The sequence below is a fragment of the Anopheles ziemanni genome, unplaced genomic scaffold, assembly GCF_943734765.1.
Source record: "Anopheles ziemanni unplaced genomic scaffold, idAnoZiCoDA_A2_x.2 U_8, whole genome shotgun sequence".
Lineage (NCBI taxonomy): Eukaryota > Metazoa > Arthropoda > Insecta > Diptera > Culicidae > Anopheles > Anopheles ziemanni.
The window spans coordinates 71327-84133 of record NW_026689880.1 but is presented as its reverse complement, the minus strand read 5'-3'; positions in this window follow the sequence as shown (position 1 = coordinate 84133).

Genomic DNA, 12807 nt, shown 5'->3' with positions numbered 1-12807 from the left:
GGGTTTTACACTTGGGGATTGGGAATGAGAGCGAGTCTCGCTGCTGCTCGTACAATTTCCTTCCCTGATGCAGTTCGAATTGTAGCAACTCTAACTATGCTATCCTTCCCTGGATGCACTGCTGTTATTCGCCCCATGGGCCACATAGTTGGAGGTACGTTATCTTCTTTGATCAAGACGAGTTGTCCCCTTTCTAGCTCTACAGGGTTATTTGAACAGTTTTTAGCACGCGCTTGTAATTGTTGAAGGTATTCCGGATACCAGCGCGCCCAGATGGCTTGTAAATGTTTCTGTACTAGCTCAAATTCCTTCAACCTATTTGATGGTTCCTGCGACCTATCAATTTGTGGTAATGCACACATATTGGAGCCTACTAGAAAATGCCCTGGTGTTAGTGGCTCTGTATCTGTGGGTTCGTTTGACAATGGCACTAGCGGTCGTGAATTTAAACATTGTCCGACTTGGGCTAACAGAGTTACCATTGCCTCATAAGTTAAGCTCGTACTTCCTACTGTGCGAACAATGTGTTGTTTTACGGAACGTACCGCTGCCTCCCAAAGACCGCCAAAATGCGGAGCACGTGGTGGAATGAATTTCCATTTAATTTCGTTGTTCGCACACCAGTTGAAAATCTCGTCCCGCTCTTGTTGAATGCATTTGAGCATCTTATAGAGGCGATGAAGCTCATGCGCGGCGCCCTTGAATGTCGTTGCATTATCGGAGTGAAGTTCTGAGATATTCCCTCTTGTTGCAACAAAACGCCGAAGTGCTGCCAGAAAGGACGTTGTCGTGAGATCACCCACTAATTCAATGTGTACCGCCCTGGTCGCGAAACACACGAATATAGCTATGTACGCCTTCGTCGGGCTGCGGTTCCGAATCGTTGACTTTAGTAAGACTGGTCCGCAGTAGTCAATTCCACTGACAGCAAACGGTCTCGTAGGTGTTACCCGTGAAATTGGGAGGTCCGCGATGCTTTGCTTCACCAATGTTGGCTTCGCCTTGAAACATTGTTGGCAATGGTGGTAAACAGACTTAGCGAGACTGCGCCCGCCAATTATCCAAAATCGTTGACGTAGTGTGGCTAATAATAACTGAGGTCCGGCGTGCAATAATTTCAAGTGATACGCGACTGTCAATAACTTGGCCAATGAATGATTACTGGAGAGCAGAATCGGGTGTTTGGTCGCGTCCTGAATCTGCGCATTTTGAAGCCGACCACCGACTCGCAGTAATCCCTTTGAGTCAACAAAGGGCGATAGCCACCTCAGCTTCGACGTTTTCGGAATCTCCTTGCCATGCTTTGCGGTATGCAGTTCCTCTGCAAAGCTATCCTCCTGCGACAACCGGCACAACTGGATTTCAGCCTGGAGAAGTTCTTCCCGTGTTAATGGTGGCACTCTCTCAACCAGTGACAGCTGTTCCGGTGAATTTCCGTCTTCCGTGGTTCTGAATGCGCCGCGTCCTGTCAGGCAATGAATAAAACGCAGACAAAACGCCATAGATCTGCGAAGGCGATGGTATGCCGAGAATGATGCAAAGAGTTTGTTGCTGAAATCTGCCGTCGTTGATACGGCAACCACACGTGGCGTCACTGCTCTTTCCTCCGATACACAATCTCCCTCCTCTGTAGATAGGTTGTGCACAGGCCAGCTTTCTTCGTTGCAGGACAACCAGTGCGGGCCATGGAACCACCGATCGCATTCCAATAGCTTTGTGGTGGATATACGGTATCCATTGTTCGAGGTCACCATGCACTTTTTTTATACAGCGAGAAACCACTCGCGGTCGCGGAACTTGTCGAAGCGGAAGGTTGTCATCGGGAAAACACTTTGAAATCAGATGAAACTCAGAGAAGTTTTGTTACTGGATACGCGACGGGCATTACGACCACGTCCGATCAGTTTCCACCGAATAGTTCCTTTGTCTATTCGGCGTCGATTTATTTATACCGTTTCTTAAGGCTAGTTTACAGGTAGTTGGATAAGTGTTGGGTTTGAGACTGACCTAGTTTACAAACTTTTGTTTATCGATTCTATAAATGCTGGTTGGATAATTTTGGTGTTTTTAATCATGGTTAGGTTATTGACGTCGATCGCGCAAACGTTTTTGCGCGCATCGTTCCCTGCCTGTTTCATAACATCCGGCCCGAAGTGGGTCATGCTAACTTGGCTCAAATGCCCGAACCCGTTGGTTCCCTGTTTTTCATGCACCGGCTTGCCGTGGGTCATATTACTTATGTGCAATGCTCGCGCACGATCGTGTCGCAACTTGTTTGCGCGGTATCGCTGGGTGCGTCGATCTATCAATTTGCCTAGATTGCAGTTTTGGGTGTTTTGCAGTTGTTTATGGGTTGAGGTTTTACCGAAATGGGTTTTGTTTGTTTTGTGGCGGTGTCACCTGATTTTGTTGTTTTCGATACTTAGTTCATAACATTTGATTATGGAATGGAGAGTTCATTGTGCTTTCCACGCTCAGCAAAAACGCGCACCTTCTAAACCTCATTTTGCATCGTCTCATTCTCTTTAAAGTCACTCATCCTCTTAAAAGTCACTTTAAGCACCTTCTAAACACCATTTTGCATCGTCTCATTCTCTTAAAAGTCACTTTAAGCACCTTCTAAACCTCATTTTGCATCGTCTCATTCTCTTTAAAGTCACTTTAAGCACCTTCTAAACCTCATTTTGCATCGTCTCATTCTCTTTAAAGTCACTTTAAGCACCTTCTAAACCTCATTTTGCATCGTCTCATTCTCTTTAAAGTCACTTTAAGCACCTTCTAAACCTCATTTTGCATCGTCTCATTCTCTTTAAAGTCACTTTAAGCACCTTCTAAACCTCATTTTGCATCGTCTCATTCTCTTTAAAGTCACTTTAAGCACCTTCTAAACCTCATTTTGCATCGTCTCATTCTCTTTAAAGTCACTTTAAGCACCTTCTAAACACCATTTTGCATCGTCTCATTCTCTTTAAAGTCACTTTAAGCACCTTCTAAACCTCATTTTGCATCGTCTCATTCTCTTTAAAGTCACTTTAAGCACCTTCTAAACACCATTTTGCATCGTCTCATTCTCTTTAAAGTCACTTTAAGCACCTTCTAAACCTCATTTTGCATCGTCTCATTCTCTTTAAAGTCACTTTAAGCACCTTCTAAACCTCATTTTGCATCGTCTCATTCTCTCTTAAGTCACTTTAAGCACCTTCTAAACCTCATTTTGCATCGTCTCATTCTCTTAAAAGTCACTTTAAGCACCTTCTAAACCTCATTTTGCATCGTCTCATTCTCTTTAAAGTCACTTTAAGCACCTTCTAAACCTCATTTTGCATCGTCTCATTCTCTTTAAAGTCACTTTAAGCACCTTCTAAACCTCATTTTGCATCGTCTCATTCTCTTTAAAGTCACTTTAAGCACCTTCTAAACCTCATTTTGCATCGTCTCATTCTCTTTAAAGTCACTTTAAGCACCTTCTAAACACCATTTTGCATCGTCTCATTCTCTTTAAAGTCACTTTAAGCACCTTCTAAACACCATTTTGCATCGTCTCATTCTCTTTAAAGTCACTTTAAGCACCTTCTAAACCTCATTTTGCATCGTCTCATTCTCTTTAAAGTCACTTTAAGCACCTTCTAAACCTCATTTTGCATCGTCTCATTCTCTTTAAAGTCACTCATTCTCTTTAAAGTCACTTTAAGCACCTTCTAAACACCATTTTGCATCGTCTCATTCTCTTAAAAGTCACTTTAAGCACCTTCTAAACCTCATTTTGCATCGTCTCATTCTCTTTAAAGTCACTTTAAGCACCTTCTAAACCTCATTTTGCATCGTCTCATTCTCTTTAAAGTCACTTTAAGCACCTTCTAAACCTCATTTTGCATCGTCTCATTCTCTTTAAAGTCACTTTAAGCACCTTCTAAACCTCATTTTGCATCGTCTCATTCTCTTTAAAGTCACTTTAAGCACCTTCTAAACCTCATTTTGCATCGTCTCATTCTCTTTAAAGTCACTCATCCTCTTAAAAGTCACTTTAAGCACCTTCTAAACACCATTTTGCATCGTCTCATTCTCTTAAAAGTCACTTTAAGTACCTTCTAAACCTCATTTTGCATCGTCTCATTCTCTTTAAAGTCACTTTAAGCACCTTCTAAACCTCATTTTGCATCGTCTCATTCTCTTTAAAGTCACTTTAAGCACCTTCTAAACCTCATTTTGCATCGTCTCATTCTCTTTAAAGTCACTTTAAGCACCTTCTAAACCTCATTTTGCATCGTCTCATTCTCTTTAAAGTCACTTTAAGCACCTTCTAAACCTCATTTTGCATCGTCTCATTCTCTTTAAAGTCACTTTAAGCACCTTCTAAACACCATTTTGCATCGTCTCATTCTCTTAAAAGTCACTTTAAGCACCTTCTAAACCTCATTTTGCATCGTCTCATTCTCTTAAAAGTCACTTTAAGCACCTTCTAAACCTCATTTTGCATCGTCTCATTCTCTTTAAAGTCACTTTAAGCACCTTCTAAACCTCAAAAATTACGACCACGTCCGATCAGTTTCCACCGAATAGTTCCTTTGTCTATTCGGCGTCGATTTATTTATACCGTTTCTTAAGGCTAGTTTACAGGTAGTTGGATAAGTGTTGGGTTTGAGACTGACCTAGTTTACAAACTTTTGTTTATCGATTCTATAAATGCTGGTTGGATAATTTTGGTGTTTTTAATCATGGTTAGGTTATTGACGTCGATCGCGCAAACGTTTTTGCGCGCATCGTTCCCTGCCTGTTTCATAACATCCGGCCCGAAGTGGGTCATGCTAACTTGGCTCAAATGCCCGAACCCGTTGGTTCCCTGTTTTTCATGCACCGGCTTGCCGTGGGTCATATTACTTATGTGCAATGCTCGCGCACGATCGTGTCGCAACTTGTTTGCGCGGTATCGCTGGGTGCGTCGATCTATCAATTTGCCTAGATTGCAGTTTTGGGTGTTTTGCAGTTGTTTATGGGTTGAGGTTTTACCGAAATGGGTTTTGTTTGTTTTGTGGCGGTGTCACCTGATTTTGTTGTTTTCGATACTTAGTTCATAACATTTGATTATGGAATGGAGAGTTCATTGTGCTTTCCACGCTCAGCAAAAACGCGGTACTTCTGTGGTGGTTGATTTTCAGCCGTATAGCATAGGCATGCTACACGCCCCCCTTTTCTTGAGGAAGGTTATGGTTCTTACTCAATTGTCAAGAATCATGACCTTACTCACTAGGTTGTTTAATTATTCTGTTTTTATGAACTGTACTCTCCTTTTTAGATTGACAATTTTGTATTATGCAATTGGTATCCTGTATGCTTTTTATGAAAAATGGTCCAATGTACATGGGATCTAGTTTTCTTCCAGTTTCATTTGTAATGTACACTGTATCTCCTATTTTTAGGTTTATTGGATTTGTGGTTTTGTTCAAGATTGCCTGTCGTTTTTCTTTTGTTCTGATTAAATTTTCCCTGGCTATTTCGTTTGATTTTTGCAACTTGAATTTCATTTCATTGTAGTATTGCTCGATATTATAAACTGGTTCTGTTTTTGCTTTATATAAATCTTGTGGTAAATTTGCTGTTCTCCCGAAAACTAGTTCAAATGGTGTATATCTTGTATCTGTATGGGTTGTGGTATTGTACACAAATTCGTAAAATTTAGTCCAGGTATCCCAATCATTATGGTGTTCGTTTGAGAATGACCTTAAATATTCGTTTAAGCATCTATGGTTTCTTTCTAACGCTCCTATGGTTTGTGGACGATATGCGGTTGCAAATGTTTGCTTTATTTTGAGAATTTCTGCTACTTTGCTTAAAATTTCATTGTTGTACTCCAGACCTTGATCAGATTTTAGTTCTAGGAAATTACCAAAAGTGAGAATAAAGTTTTCTACCAATGCTCTGGCTATTGTGTTTGCTTCTTTGTTTTGTATGGGGATTATAACAACGTATTTTGTTAGGTCACATTGAATTGTAACTGCGTATCTATTTTCGTTGTTTGTTTTTGGAAGTGGTCCAACTGTGTCTATGGATATTACGCTAAATGGTTTCGAAGGGGTTGTCGTCACAACTGTCTCTTCTTTAGTATGCTTAATTGTTTTATTCCTAATACACGCGTTACAATTTCGTACGTAATTTTTTATGTCTTCCTTCATGTTTTTCCATCGATACTTCTCTCTAAGTTTTAGATACGTTCTGTACTGGCCTATATGTCCTCCCGAAGGGGTCATATGATAATCGTGGATTATTCTCAGCTGATTTTCCCTTTCTGTGATCCAACTGGTTGGAGTGAACAGAATTATACTGAAATTAGAAATAGTCCTATTGGCTACTTCCTTTACCATTTCATGGGAGAAGTACTTGAACAATATATCTTGCATTGACAAAGCTAACTTGTCTCTGTGGTAGTCTTTTGCTACTTGGCACAATTTTAGAAGAGCAAGCTCTAGTGCTTGACTTCCATTTTTCGGTGCATCATTATTAGAGGGGATTATTATCGACCCTAGCGCTTTGTTTCCTTTGTGGTTATAAACCATGAGCTCTATTCCTTTTCTACTTTCGTTTGTTTTTATTTTCAGTATTTTGGATACCTCGGAAGGTCTATCCGTTTCCCACATCGCAGGATGATCAGTCCTCGATTCATTTTTCTTCTTCTTTTCCTCACTCTTCTCAGATTTGTTTATCTCCTTCTTCTTTAACATTGCTCTCGTTGTCATTGTTAAGATTGTGCTCTTCATCTGTACATTCATCTTATCCTCCTTATTTTTGGGAATAAATGATTTTAGTTCATCTGAATTGATGACTATTCTGGACAATGCATCTGCAGCTACATTGGCTTTACCTGCTAAAAATTCAATCTCGAAATCGAATTCTTCTAAATCTAATCTCATTCTAGTTAACTTAGACGTTGGGTTTTTCATCCCAAATAGATATACTAGTGGTCTATGATCGGTTCTTACTTTGAACTTCCGACCATACACATAGGGTTTAAAATAATTGATGGCCCAGTGAATCGCTGTAAGCTCTTTTTCAATGATGGGCTTATTCTTTTCTCCCGGCGTGAAGCTTTTGCTTGCGTACGCAACAGGGAAATCATTTCCGTCCGTTATTTGGGATAATACGGCCCCGCATGCCAAGTCGGATGCGTCCGTTGTAATAATAAATTCCTTTGTAAAATCTGGGTATTTAAGGATTGTTGGCGATAGCAGACATTGCTTTAGCTGCTCAAACGCCAGCTGACATTCGTCAGTCCACAAAAATGCTACTCCTTTCTTCTTCAACTGGTTGAGCGGCTTTGCAATCTTTGCAAAATCTTTGACCAATTTCCTGTAATAATTACAGAATGCTACAAAACGTAACACTTCGTCTGCGTTTGTAGGTGTTGGGAAATTCTTTACTTTATCGAATTTCGATTCATCCGGAAAAATGCCCTTATCTGTTATTTTATGTCCTAAATAAGTCACTTCAGACTTGAAAAATTTACATTTACTAGGGTTAAGTTTAAGATTATATTTTCTTAATCTACAAAATACTTTAACTAGGTTACTGATATGATGCTGTGCACTGCATCCAGTAACAATTATATCATCTATATATACAAATGCGAGTTCAGGTGTCAACCCGGCCATGGCTATTGCCATCATTCTTTGGAAGCTGTTGGGGCTAATGTTTAGTCCAAATGGCATTCTTGTGAATTGGTAATGGCCTGAAGGAGTTGAGAACGCTGTGTATCTTCGCGAGTCTTTGTCGAGAGAGATCTGGTGGAAGCCTGACATCAAGTCTAAAGTACTGAAGTACTTGGCTCTTCCTAATTGATCTAAAATTGTGTCAATCCTTGGTAATGGAAATTTGTCAGTTACGATTTTCTTGTTTAATTGCCGAAAATCTACAACTAATCTCCATTTCTTGTTTCCCTCATCCGATTTCTTCGGTACCAAAAGAATTGGAGAGTTATATGCTGAAACAGAGTGTTCTATAATGTTGTCTTTAAGCATTTTATCGACCTGTTTGTTGATTTCTTCTGCCTGTGAATGAATTTGTTTATAGTTTGGAATGTAGCTAGGAATGTTATCCTTTAACTGGATTTGTTGTGTGTAAAAGTTATTGGTTGTAATTGGATCATCGTTAACACAAAAGACGTCTGAATAATCAATGATTAATTTTTCGAGATCTTTTTGTGCTTCTATTGGTGCTTTACTAAGTTCAATTTGATCAAGAATTGTTTGTATTCGCTTTAAGTTGTTGCTATTGTTGTTCATGAACTTGAGAACGTTATAATTTCTCAGTGGTTCTGTTTGTGGTTTAAATGAATTCAAACATAAAATTACATTTTCGTCAGTTGTATTAATGAATTTAACATAATGTTCATTTTGTGTGATAATTGTGTTTCCACAAAATATACCTGGCTTAATTTCTTCGGCTTGTACTATTGAGTCCTCCTGAACATTAGTTAATTTAATTCTTCGAATGACTTCACTTCTAAATGGCAAAACTATTCGATTACTGGCTTCTTCCTCAATTGGGTGCGATATCACTTCACCTTTATGATGAAATTGAAGTAACCAATGTTCGTAGTTAATGTTGCACATGAATTTTGTAAGAAAATCCTTTCCAAGAATTCCATCTGCATTAATGTCAATGGTTGAAGGTATGAGGTGAAATTCATGTTCAATCCAGTTATTTCCAAATAGCATTTTTGATGATGTTGCCGCTATTGTTGTAGTTACTGTGCTACTAAGGTCTTTCAGATTGATCTTTCTGTTAGTGTTTAACATTTGATCTGGTTTGACTTTATTCATTTTGAATAGGGATATGTTTGCACCTGTATCTAAGATTAGTATGCTATATGCATCCCTTGACATATCCAGTTTTACTTTAATGTAATTGCTTGCTGATAAGTTTACTGCAAAAACTGGCAATCTTGTTGAGATTGCGCCTGTTGGCCTAAAAAATGGTCAGCGTTGGCGTTGGGTGCTTGGCGTATTTTTTCTTCCATATACGCTTCGCCGCCAGAAGGTGGATTCATTTGTTCACCTTCCTGCGCGATCAAAACCCGTTGCGAGTTTTGACGCCAGTTTTGCTGTGTTTGCACATTGCGTGCATGGCCTGGAATCACCTGTCTGTTTTGGTTATTAGCGTGGTGTTGGAAGTGATTGGGTGGGTTGGGTGGGTATCCATAACGATTGGATGGATATCCATTGTTAGAGTGGTTGCAGTTTTGGCAACCTCCTCTTCTTCCTCTTCCACCTCTTTCGTTCCTGTAGTTCGACTGATACCTCCCAGCTTGCCGGTATCTGTCTTCGTTTCTGTTTTGATAGGAAGGCTCGAACTGTCTCCTATAAGGTTGTCCCTTTCCTGATTCCCTTTGAACTGCTAACACTCTACTGGTGTCCATATTTGCTGCATCGAGCTCCTGCATTCTTTGCACTGCTTCTGAGACAGTTGCAAATTTAGTTGCCATTAGCAATGTTTTCGTTCTCTCGCCACTAATTTTTTCTACCAGTGTATCGACTGCCAGTCCTACTACCATCTTATTTGCAAAGTCGTCAGGGACTTTATTTTCCCTATACAAAGCCATCAGCTTGTTCGTGAGGAGCTCAATCTCCTCTCCTATTGCCTTATTGTCCGACTTCCTGATTGCTTTGATAGCAGCGATCACTTTCAATGGATCCGTTTTTTCTTCAAATCGCTTCTTGATTTCGGCGATGAAGTCATCAATTTTCATAATGTCCTCGGGCATCGCTTGAGCTGCCTTCCCTATCAGCTTTGTTTCTAATACCCTTACTAACATTGGTTCATTATCCTTGGCCAGATCCCTGGCTATCTTGATCGCCTTGATGAACATTTTCACATTTTCTGGCTTGCCATCAAACGACGGTACAACCGCGTTAATCGTTTTTCTTATGCTTTTTGTGTAATTTTGTCAAATTAATAATGCAACGTACCAGTATACTGAACTGTACGTGTTGCGGTTTTGACATATGCAACTTGACTAACTCTTTAATCTTTGTCAGCAAGTTTCTTGCTGCTACCATATATGCAGTTACTTCGTGGTCCGAGTACTTGCTCTCATGCTTAAGGAAATAATGTTGTAACCCTTCGAATGTTTCTTCTGAAGTTAATTCGATTGCTCTTAATGTGGCCTTTCTATGCCTTTTCGTATAATCTTTAATCCTATCTAAGATCCTTTCTAATTTTTTAATTCCATCCGCGGGTTTAATATTGTCTGGCATCGTTCATCGTGCAACTATTTGTTGGATTAATTGTAAACTTTGTTATAGATATTCTCATTTATACGCATATTATCCCCAATGTCTCATATTTTCATATTTTTTCGTTTCATTCTTTATATTCTGTTCATTGTCGTATTATTTTCTTTTAATCATGGACCATCTTCATTTAATTCTTCTACTTTCTCTTATGTAAAATTGCAATAAGCTTATCTTTTCGTTCTTCCTGCTAATAGCTGTGTTTGCATATTCATTTTTTCCCCGTTCTTTCTAGTTTTCCCGTAAAATAATAAGATAAGTTGTGGCTTACTTGTGAGAGGTTTCTACCTCTATTTCTTTTATTATACAATAATATTGGCAGTCTGCCAATATTGCGTACAGCTGCGTCAGTTTCATCCATCCCTTTTCGTAGGCTTCGGCTGCTGCTTCCACTTCCGCCATAGTATCCTGCAGTCCTCCGGCTGCTTCTTCCGCAATCAACTTGTGATATATATTGAGCATATTGCTCAGCACCTCCAGCGTATTCTTTACCGACGGTCTTCTTCTTAGGCTGTCCTCGGCGGTTATCTCCTCAGCTAGTCGTCCAAGTAGTTGGTATGCGAATTTCATCCTTGCTTTCTAGTGGTGATTTCTGGGTAGCAGGTGGCTTGTCCGGGACGTTGTGTGTGAGACTTCCTTCCCGCGGTCTCTATTTAAATGAATTCACTCATCGTCTATCTCTTTTGTCACTTCACTTTGCATCACTTTTGCGAACTTAAAGTTTGTCTGCCTTGTCAACAATTTTGGGTACGTGCCTAGCACTTTTGAGTCTGAAACACTTTTTTGATATTGCGCTTGCACCTTACTTGTGGTTACCCATCGAGTTCTTGCCAGTCGGCAACTTTTCCTAGTGCAAATGCCCTTTGGGTTACCATTTGACCGATTTTGCTACACTTTGAGCACCACCGTTTGGCATACACATGACATGTTTTTGTAACTGTTTATTGTATCGTTGGCACCTTTGTGTAACGGCAATGTCTTTCGTTCTAGAAATTGGGTCCAAACATTTTATACCGCGCGATTTCTTCTTCAAGCTCGCGTTTTACTTCAAGGCACGCTAGCACGCCTCCGATTGTGCATAAACCGAGTAAAACACTGATGCACCACTTAGTTATTTTGCCCATTGGCTTTTCGTCGTCATATATATAAACTGTGTGTTCCATTTTTGTAATTACTATCAACACTTTTCTCTTATAGTCTTATTTTTAATCACTGCTTATCGTGGAAGCTCGTATATTTTTAATGCTTGTTTTTTTGCGTGTTTTACAACGAGTTTATATGCGCATTTTAAACACTGCAGCAGTAAGATTGCTGTCACTAAAACCAAAAGAATGTTGCGCTTGAGCTCATGTGCTTCGTGCATTTCTGTGTGCACTTCCTGATTTTGCACAATTGTAATGTCTTTTGTTCCAGAGACATCAGCCTGTGGTTTTGACGATTTTCCTCCCATTTTGTCTATTTTTAAAGGTTATCGTTTTTGAATGTATAATTACACTTTTCCGCACTATCAATCATCAGGGTTCTTGTTGGTCACGATGATTCGAGTCACTTATTAATCACTTCACTCCGAAGATTGCTGATTATGGTCACGGTCGCCATGTGGTGGATATACGGTATCCATTGTTCGAGGTCACCATGCACTTTTTTTATACAGCGAGAAACCACTCGCGGTCGCGGAACTTGTCGAAGCGGAAGGTTGTCATCGGGAAAACACTTTGAAATCAGATGAAACTCAGAGAAGTTTTGTTACTGGATACGCGACGGGCATTACGACCACGTCCGATCAGTTTCCACCGAATAGTTCCTTTGTCTATTCGGCGTCGATTTATTTATACCGTTTCTTAAGGCTAGTTTACAGGTAGTTGGATAAGTGTTGGGTTTGAGACTGACCTAGTTTACAAACTTTTGTTTATCGATTCTATAAATGCTGGTTGGATAATTTTGGTGTTTTTAATCATGGTTAGGTTATTGACGTCGATCGCGCAAACGTTTTTGCGCGCATCGTTCCCTGCCTGTTTCATAACATCCGGCCCGAAGTGGGTCATGCTAACTTGGCTCAAATGCCCGAACCCGTTGGTTCCCTGTTTTTCATGCACCGGCTTGCCGTGGGTCATATTACTTATGTGCAATGCTCGCGCACGATCGTGTCGCAACTTGTTTGCGCGGTATCGCTGGGTGCGTCGATCTATCAATTTGCCTAGATTGCAGTTTTGGGTGTTTTGCAGTTGTTTATGGGTTGAGGTTTTACCGAAATGGGTTTTGTTTGTTTTGTGGCGGTGTCACCTGATTTTGTTGTTTTCGATACTTAGTTCATAACATTTGATTATGGAATGGAGAGTTCATTGTGCTTTCCACGCTCAGCAAAAACGCGGTACTTCTGTGGTGGTTGATTTTCAGCCGTATAGCATAGGCATGCTACAGCTTGTCTGCATGAAGACCACGCGAGATGTCATCTGCAGGATTATCTGTGCCCGGTACATGCTTCCAGCACGTAATGCTGGACTCCTTCTGTATGAGAGCCACC